Below are 10,597 nucleotides of genomic sequence, written 5' to 3' on the forward strand. Positions count from 1 at the left end.
CGTTTAACAAATTATATAAATATGCAAATGAAACTGTAACTAACGGTTTAGTCCTAACACACCAAAACCAAACGTTGAACACCGATTAGGAATTTTTAAATGTGGAAATCCCGTTAACAGTAAAAGTAAAGCAAGCAAACTGAACTAAATACTAATGTATGTAAAGCAATTTTATGCAAACCAGCCCACAATACAAAGCAACAAATGGAAACAAGCAAATGATTTTTTTTATAATATGTAAACTAAAGCAAAAAAAAAAAAACATTGCAAATATGCAACTTAACCAACATTTACTAGCAATTTTTATACAAAATGCTGAACTATTGAAACAATTTAGACAGCTCTACATAAGCGAACTTTTACATAGGCTCTAATTTGTATAAGAAATATATAGAATATCTATGAAAATACCTATGTTGCAGATGCATAACTCTCGCCGCAAACAAACTCAAATACACACTTACAATATTTAAAAACATTTTGTTTTTAATTTTTACCCAATTCTTGATTTACAATGTTTCGATTCCGTGATACTACAACTTTAGCACAAGGCATTGTTGTGGTTTGTGTCCCGGCTAAACCAAAAAAAAAAAAATCGAATCTACGTTGATTTCCGATTGCGCCGGTCGCAAAAACCACCTGTAGTTATCTAACGCCCAGAGGAAATGGTCATAAATCGCTCAAATTAAAAGTTGATACCATTTTGTGAGCAGAAACGCCGTCAAAGCGCACTAAACGTTATTTCCGATCAAATTTACGTTCTGGTCTAAAAAAAGAAATTTATTGGGGCAAAAGTTGTATATTGTAGTTTAGAGGCCAACCCAGGCCCCGCAATAATTTGCCCTCTCAGGCACATGTTGTAGTTAAGCAGAGTTATTAACTAAAGAATATACTTATATATATAGATATATAGAGACAGAATCAATATTTGTGTGTAAATGTATTTCGACAGCTATCGCAAACAATAGACTCAACTGAATTTCGAGGCAAACCAAATCAATTGCATATTATAAGAACTAACTAAACATGATAACGATTGTACGAGTATTAACATATTAATTATGAAAATAGAAACATTAACAAATTTGTGTAGTAATTTAGTTAACTTTTTGCAAATATCGAATGAGAAATTGTTTAAAGGCCGAGCAAACAAATAAAATGACAGTAAACGAGAGCCCGTTCGCCTGTTGATATGAGTACTATTTATGTATATGCTATGTAATTAACAAATTGATGAATACAATATTTAAGTATAAAGAAATATACAGACACACATATATGTATATGTGCATGTAATACTGATTAATAAAAGTGTGTTTAAAGGCTGTGTGTGTGTTTTATTGTGGAGAGTCCTCTGTTTGCAGACTTAAAACGAAAGCATCGACGACGAGCAGACAAAAGCCAAGGCGCTTGTGGTTCCCATGCGTGATTCCAATCTGGCCAACAACAGCAACACCAATAGCAACAACAACAACAACAACAACAACAAACTGCACACACAAAGAGCAATCACACACACACACACTCACACACATATACAGGCCGAGTGAAAAGGGCAATATAAAAAGGCAAAGGCTGAACAACAACAGCAGAAACTCGTAAGAATTTTAAAATGCACGATAATCGTTCAGTGATAGCTAAGCAAGCCGACAATGCCCCATGCCACCGCGCCGATACCCCCGCCACCGGCACCGCAGCCGCTGCCGCTGCCAACTGACAACGGTGCCTGGCTGCCACTTTAACCTGAGCCCTCTCTGAGCCACAGACGAGGTCCAGGGAGCCAGTTTGGAAACAAGGTACGCTGCGGCTGCCGCTGCGCGATATCGCCGCGTTCGCGCGTTAAACACAAGCGCAACAATTTTTATTCTGTCAGCGAACGCGTGCCTGTATTTGTGTGGTCCCGGCCTCAAACTGGACTGTGGTGCCTCTGCCTGTGCCTGTGCCTGTGCCTGTGCCCGAAACTGGGTTCTCTGTGTGTGGACGTCGTTCGGGTCCTGCTGCCTGCTGCCTGTCGACTGATGATCTTGCGTGGAGATCTCACGCGCATGCGCCTTGCCCTGTTGCTGGCGTTGTGCATGTGCTCGGGCATATTAGTTGGCTGATGCATTTGGGCCATGATCGGTTGCGTAGCTCTGGACTGGCGTATAAATAGTTTTTATGAGCGCAAAAGTGTTGCCATTTTTCATGTTGGGCTAAACGGCCGCAGCCGTGTCGCTCCTCGATCCTCTCGACAGACTATTTTTAGACGCAACATTTGCGACAAGAGCATCAGCATCAGGTCCAGTAACAGCATCAGGCTTCCATGTTCATGTTCTGCCGTGTTTCGCACGCTGCACGCTACACGCATTTCCACTCGAAACTTGTTTTGTTGTGTGTTGGCTGCCGCCGCCGTTTCGCTGTTTCGCCCGTCCGACTGCCAGACCGCACGACCGCCCGGCCGTCCGCCAGCCCGCCCGCCCGCACATCCCGCCGTGATTTGTAACACGATACGTTTTGCCGCCGCCGTTGACTTGGATGCTGCTTGCCTGTGTGCCGGCCAAGGGGGATACGTAAAATACTATAAACCGAGAACGGAGCTCTTGGCCTGCCTGCGTCTAATGCATTTTTCTGCTCCTTTGCATTGCTGTCTGCTGGGCTGCCGGCCTGGCGAGCAACAGCTCATTAGACATTTTTAATTTGACAATGCGCGCTATTTATGTGGGAATTTCATGGCGCGCATTTTGAGTCATCGAAACGAAAGACTTAGGCAACGAACTTGGCGTGCTAACTTTGTCTTACTTTGGATTCCGTCTGCCGCCAGCCGCCTGCTGCCTGCTGACTGCTGGGTGCTGCCCAGGCAAGGCGAAATCAATTTTCAATTTGCTTCACATTGCAGCGACCGCCTCGGGGCCCTGCCAGAAGCATCGCAGATCAAAGCAAAAGACAAGAGCGAACGAAACAGAAAACGAAAAAAAACAAAAAACAAAAAATCTATTTAACTGGCACAGGCGTTGACGTTGACGTTGACTTTGGCTTTGGCTTCAACTTAACGAAGTGTGGCCGCCCTGCCCCGCCCTCGTTGCCTGGATCGCGCCAGCATTCCGTTTGTGGTTTTTGTGGCTAACGCGCCACGAGCGGCACATAACTAAAACAACAAAAGCGACAACGCAATAGCATTTCGAAATTGAAAACTTCAGAAAAATGGCAATTTTCTAAGTCCGGACTGCGAGTGGGACTCGATGTAGGTGCAGGGGTCAAAAGAAGCTGCTATTGCGGCGTTGTGACGTTGCCGGTCATCAACTTTCCATAATCGGCGCGCAGACAACAAACAACTTGAGCCCCGGCTAACAGCGCTGCCCGCCCGCTGGGTAGACAACAACAACAACAGCAATAGCAGCAGCAACAACAACAACAAGAGGAACAAGCGCCACTTTGCTGTCAATTCAAAATGATAATGCAAACAAATATTAACCCACTCCAAGTGGACGCATGTGGCTGCCGTCTCATGGCACTTTCTGACAGCCCAGCGACACTCGAGTCGATGTCGACGTCGACCTGCCTGCGACTGTGGGAATGTGCCACGGTCTCCACACCGCCGCGGCTTAAATGCTTTTCCAGACCATAATGACTTTTAATTTTTATGGCACTGGCTGCCGAGGATGCCCATGCCCATGCCGATGCCCATGCCAATGCCGATGCCGATGCCGATGTTGGATGTGGATGCAGCAGCGCGAAGCTTAAGTCGCATATAATTCAAGTCCATCAACGCTCTGCACGCCATGATACACATTTAAATGCTCGCATGTTTGCCATCGGTCGCCGTCACCACTTGAGAGCGCATCCACATGGCCAGCGCACAGAGGAGGAGCTGTAGATGAATCTCAAGATGGGCATGGAGATGGAGATGGAGGGAGATGCTTGAAAGGGCAACAGAGGCTCATCGTTGTTTAATATTTTAAGTAAGTGCTGCCACTTGGCTTCACCTGGTTTTTTTTTCATTTTATTTCCAATGTAAAGGACATTCCTCCTACAATTCGAAAGTTCAATGTAATATAATTTTGATAATAAATTATTCGCAAATGTCCCCAATGTTATGTGCTGGAAAATATTTAACAATAACGACATTTGGTTATTTGATTTTAGACAATTTCTAATAAATCTCTAATAAATATTATATTAAGTATTTAAAAAGCCATAGTAACTTGGGGAGCAGCTATTAAACATTTGAATAGTTTTTTATCTGGTTATTCCAAAATATAATCAACAGAACGTTAAGAGCTCGTGCCGTAGTCGTTAAATGTGTGCAAAACCCATGCTCGTTGTGCGTTGGCAGCTGCTTTAATTGCAAAATTCCCAAAAAATTATTTATATTCAGTTAACACATCACATCTGGATGATTTACATTTTTTATGTGAGATAAACTCAATTATGATGGCGTTGTTAATTTAAAAAAATTAGGTAAATATTATGTTATATGACAAAATGTTAAGCATTAAGTGCTACCTCTTAAGGCTTAATTAAAGTTATGCCAACACCAGGCGAAGGTCACAGTAGACACGTCTGTATCCTGTATCCTCCAGTATCCTAAAAAAGGTATATGGGTTTGCTGAAAATGAATGTATCATGCTAATTAGAGTTAAAGATTTTTAAATTTCGAACGTATTTCTAGTAATGCCTTCAAAGATTTAAGTTTATTTCTAATCGATAGCTCACGCTTTTTCCAAGAAATCGATAAATATCGTTCGAATTAGGTTTTGCGTCCAGCCAAGAGCTTTTGAATACCTCCCCCCGTTCTTAGCATAATTTTAAAATTGCCATTTTTCCAGGCCATAGACTTTTTTACACACATTTTGAAGCGATATTTATGCAATGAAAATTTCATATTGATCGGACAATAAACAACGAAGTTATTCAAGAATGCATTGCCCATAATATAGGATTTTTAACTAGTTTTAAGTTTAAGTAAACAATGATATGAACTATAATGTATATGTAGATATAATGAGAAATGATTGAATAAGTTTAATTAGGTGTGAACTTACGACCAATATAATCACATTTCGTTAAGTCAACTTTTCTTATATTTAAATATAGTTAAATAATAGAATGAATAATCGATGACTTGCAAATTTGAGAGGTGCTAATATATACATGAAATAGTTTTAAAACTATCTTAAAAGCTTAATGTACCTGCACATTCTTTAACTGTGTATAAATTGACGTAGAAAACATCTAGCCAAGTAAGACGATCTAGTCGGGAGTTCCGACTAAGAGACACCCTGAACCCTTCTCTACGAACATTCAGTGCAGCTCGTCCTACGAGCTCGTCTGCTTTAACAGTAAAAAAAAAATAATAAAAATACTTTCTATATATACTATTCTAGAAGCTAAATGTTAAGTTAGGTGACTCTAGCTCTGAAACCCTAAGACATTTGATAAAAAAAACATGATTTCGATATCGATTTTTATCGATTGATTGGAAACGGGACAAGCTATCGATTATCGAAAAAAGCTCGAGATCCTTGCGTTACATACGGACATGGTAGATCGACTCGGCTAATGATGCTGATCAAGATTATATATACTTTATGGGGTTGGAGATGCTTAATACTGCCTGTTACATACATTTGTACAAATATATTCTTTATTTTTAATATCAAAAGACGCACATCTCCGATTCAAAAATGATTTAAAAATTGTATTTAACAAATAAAATAATTAAAAAAAATTGTTTTTAATTATTAATAATTTTTATTATTTTAATTTATTTATATCTAAATGCACTCTCTAATGTCCATATATGATACTTTAAATTTTAACTTCCTTTAATAACGTTATCATCAATGCATATAACTGTTCATTGCTGATCATGGAAGTTAATGTAAGTTCATCAACTGTTTTTTAGATAAAATTTAGCTCAGCTTAGATATAATGATAGTTGTCCAAGTAAACAAACTCATCCAGGAATCTAATCAAAGATCTAAGAAATTCGAATCTCATGCTAGTATTTGACTGTAGAATTATCTAAGCCGAAGGCTATGGTGCGCAGTGTTGTTTTAAGGAAGTTAGATCTACAATTTAAGCAATATGTTTATATAATAATTATTATTAAAAATAATATTAAGTATATAAATAATAACAAATCAAAACACATTTAAATATTTGCTAAATATTGTTTGCCATAACCCATATTTTTTACTCGCAATATGTTGATTAGCTACCTTTGCGCACGTTGTGGCGCTGTGTGGGCGTTCTACGCCAGACAGAAAATGTCGCTGCATTTTTGTGGTGTGTCATGGCAAAACTGTTTGCCAAATACGCGCCACATGAGGCCTGTTCCCTATCTACTCCCCGCCACAGTCGCCCGCTCCATGGTTCTTACGGGCTGCTGGTCTGCTGCCGTTTAACCGCATCGATCGCTGCCAGCCGATAGCACAATGGACGCAGAGCATAATGATAACTATGCTGCTTACGAGTTTTTGACTCTCACTCCCTCTCCCTCTCTCTGTCTCTCTCTCTGGTGCCGGGCAGGATCAAAAGGCGCACAGTTGACAAATGTTTGTACACACACGCATACACCGGCACGCTGAGCATGCGGACGAGCCAAGATCTGGGACAGCGTCTGCGTCTGCGACCCTTTTTGTAAATGTTTATGTATGTTGTGTTACATGCCCACGGGCCCCTGCCGTCTGATCGCCAGCCCCTTGGCTGCAACTCCTTGGGCCAAGGGCCAAGGGCCAAGGGCCATGGGCCATTCAGTGGCCGCTTTGTTGTCACCTTCTGGTAGCGAATTCCTTGGAAAGCTGTGGTCGCATCCATTTGCCTAATTTCTATCTCTGTGAGACAATTCCCCAATGGCATTTTACTCAGATTTATGTGAATTAAACGGCCCGCTCGCACACCTCCTCCCTGGCTAGCCCTGGTAGCCGTAAATGTCAACATCCATTAGAGACCTTAAACCGTTAGTGGCATTTGTCGCACGCTATGACGCCGCTGCGGCTTTCCAGTTGCCAGTTGCCAGTTGCCAGTCACCAGTCACCGATCACAGACAGCGGCAACAGTCACAACAGCAGTCGCAGCATGATTGAGTGGCCGCTTCTCGGAATTGCTACGAATTCGGTATTTGTTTTTGTTGTTATTATTGTTGTTGCTGTTGTTGTTGTTGTTGTTGTTGTTGTTGTTCTTGATGCCTTTGCTGAACCTGTGAGCAATTCCTTGGGCTTTTTTCAGTTAGCTACTTAGACGCGCGTGCGCTCAAATTGACTTTTCTGATCATTAACACTATAAATATTATTTAGTATATATATTAGATATTCGATTATGGCAATACCAACTTCATGACAAACCGGTAAGCGTTATAGCTATTGGCTGCTAATTATGTGCCAGCCGTTGAGCGTCAACTCACACACAGTCGTGCAGTCAAAACCAAAGACTTTGGCAACAAACTTAAGCCAAAAACTATATAAAAAATTAATGTACTACAAATGACGCATATGCAAATTCACGAACATTTCGTCTGCGCATAACGAAAACTTTATGCTCTGTTCGTTATTATTGGAAATATCATTTATAGCCTTTAGGTTGTAGAAAATGCTTCTGAGTCCATATATATTTAGAAATTTTCAGCATTTTATATTCTATGGTAGACAAAGGTGATTGATAAATAAAAGAAGAATATATATATATGGAAACATGATTTACAAGTAGAACATTAAAAATTATGATAATAAAGAGTTGCTTTCTCTACAGAGTAATAGAGAATATGTGATTATTGAATCAGAAAATATTATCTTCAGATTTATTTTTTAATGTTTTATTAACTTCTAATATGTATGAATTCTTTATGAATTTGAGTCATAGGAAAGCTTATTATTAAAAAAATATTAATTTACTTATTAATTCTGTAAGCTATCCTGTTAAGCTATCACCTATAAATATCACTATTACTAAAGTCTTAGACAACCCCCATTAATGGTTCGTTCAGATTCTAGTTGCTCAGCAGTCTTAACGATCTTTTCAAAAGAGTCATAAGGACAACTGAACAAGAAGGACATCGGCTCAAGTGCCACGTATTCTTAAAATTGCTTTAATGTATTGACTTTTTATTATAACTAATTGAAATTATATGGGTGCATGATATAATTGAGCTTAAAATGAAATAAGCTGATTAAACTTAAAAAATTTTTAAATATTTATTTATTACCTTTTGGTTTAATTTTCTTACTTATTTAGTTGATGTAAATGAATAAAATTAAAGAGTGGAAATGTATTGAATGAAAAATAGATCTACAATGTGAATGAAGCTCTATCTTAACAAGTTAAATTTTTCTTTGGATGCTCGTAAACCTAAGCACCTATTCTCGGGTTGGGCATGTTTTTTTTCTCATTATCATGTTGCCCTGCACTTTCAATGGGCATCAAAAATACAAGTTTCATATCGAAGTTTTATGATCGAAGAACCGAAAAGAAAAACAAAAAAAAAGAGCAAATCAAAAACCGTAGCCCAGGCAGTGAGTAAGCCAATGCCATGGCGTTGGTGGGAATGGGAATGGGTATGGGTACGCGTATGGGCATAGCCATGGGAAGCTGTGCAGCGCGAAGCCAGAGCGACGAGAGGCAGCCAGCAGCCATGTTAACAACTTCCATTAAAAGAAATTAAAAGCAGACGACGCCGTTGGATGCGAGCGCAGCCGCAGCAGCAGCAGCAGCAGCAGCAGAAAATGGCGTTCCATGCCTTGGCTGGCGTCTTTGCCTCTTGCTCTTGCTCTGGCCATGGCGCTGTCTCAACCTCTTTCCAATCGCAACAATGCACAACTTCGACGACGACGACGACGAATGGCCTAAGCATTTCCGGTTTTCTATTGGAATTTAGACGCAGCATCTTGGCCTGCAGCAGCTTGGATGTTTGCCGCCAAGAGTGGGGCTGAGTATGGGCCCGGCCCAGGCATTGCAGGCAACAAAATAAAAGTCATTTTCGGTTTATAACTTACATTAAAAGCTGTCCATTAATATTAACATAACAGCTATGCCTAAATCTAATTACAAACTATAATCTCTGGCTTTTTATCTCGCACAACGGCCACAAATTTTTTTTGGTAACCAAGTATTAACGATCGCAAAAACGCGATCTCCACACTGATCAACATTATTAACTGCGCTCAGACTCCATCTCTCAGAAACCGTCTCTCAGCCGACTCCGTTGCTGCCATTTATTCATGCTCATTAAGTTTTTGGCATCCAGCGATCGTTGCCTTGTCTGGGCCACTGCGACGACACGACGGTTCACGGCGTGTTCATTCACAAATGAGCGCCTTAAGCAGCTCCGCCCCACTGTACACACACACGCACGCACACAGGCATACATATATAGAGACTCAACGAGGCACTCACACCAGCGCACATAATGAGCCGCCGCATACAGGCATGCAAGAAATTTATGTGGCAGGCACATAGACAACACACACACACACACACACACGCACACATATAGTGCTTAAAGAGAGCGAGAGATTCGAGTATGTGTGTATGCATGCATGTGTATATATATATAAACGCTCCACTGGCCTCTGTTGGCTGCCGTTGCTGCTGGCTCAGCTTCTTTGGGCACTGTTGCTACCTCCGCCGCTGCCGCTGCCTCTGTCTCTGCCTCTGTCTCTGCCTATGCCACAGCCGCTGGCTCAGCTTCTTCATCTTTAATTTGGTTCCGTGTATCTTGTTGATGGCGTTTTGCTTTTGCTTATATCTTTGCCGCGCTGCCGCCAACTATTGAATTTTTTTTTCTCTCGTCTTATTGAAATTATGCTACGCTTTGCATTTGCATTATGCGCGCTTGCCATACACAAACACACACACAGACAGACATACACACATACACTTTTATGTGGAATATAGTATTATTAAGCAGCTGTCTTGGCTGGTTTGAAAACCGTTACATTGTAGCTGTTGTTGCTGCTGCTGCCGATGCACTTTGGGCTGAATCCGTGTCGCGGTCCAAAAGCCAAATGGCAACCTTTTAGCGCCAAACACTAGAATGTATATTAAAAACCGAAACCGCGGTACCTCTATTAAAATCGCATGCTGCTCGCATACCAAGTGTCAATTTTTAAGGCAAACAGCACAAGCGTGTTCGCGCTTTATAAGTGCCAGTGTCAACATTGTTTACAAGGCGGGGGTGACACACAGAACAACAGACAGACAGACAGACAGACAGACAGACAGACAGACAGACAGGCCGACAGATACAAGGGGCAAAAGCTAAGTGCAAGGTGTTGGGGTAGCTGACTTTTTGCTTAAACAACTCGAAACTCCAGCGGAGCGAGAAAATTCTGGCAAAAAAAAACGTAGCTTAACAAAGTAGCCAAGCAAACAAGCGAGTACAAAGACAACTCTAACAAAAGATACAACAGCTACAGATACGTTTGCGTATCTATATAATGAAAAAAAGAAAAAAACTATAAATATATTTGTGATCATTGTTAGCCTGTGGCTTTTGTGCGTCAATTTGTTATGCACACTTGTGCTTAGTAAGAGATTATTGAATGTTACGCGTCTGGGAATTGAAGCTCAAATATAATATATTTAAATATATATATTTTGTTTGCGAATTTGTCGACTTGCC

The sequence above is a fragment of the Drosophila montana genome, unplaced genomic scaffold (assembly GCF_035044405.1).
Source record: "Drosophila montana isolate Dmon_TW-CO22-7 unplaced genomic scaffold, ASM3504440v1 contig_3733_1, whole genome shotgun sequence".
Lineage (NCBI taxonomy): Eukaryota > Metazoa > Arthropoda > Insecta > Diptera > Drosophilidae > Drosophila > Drosophila montana.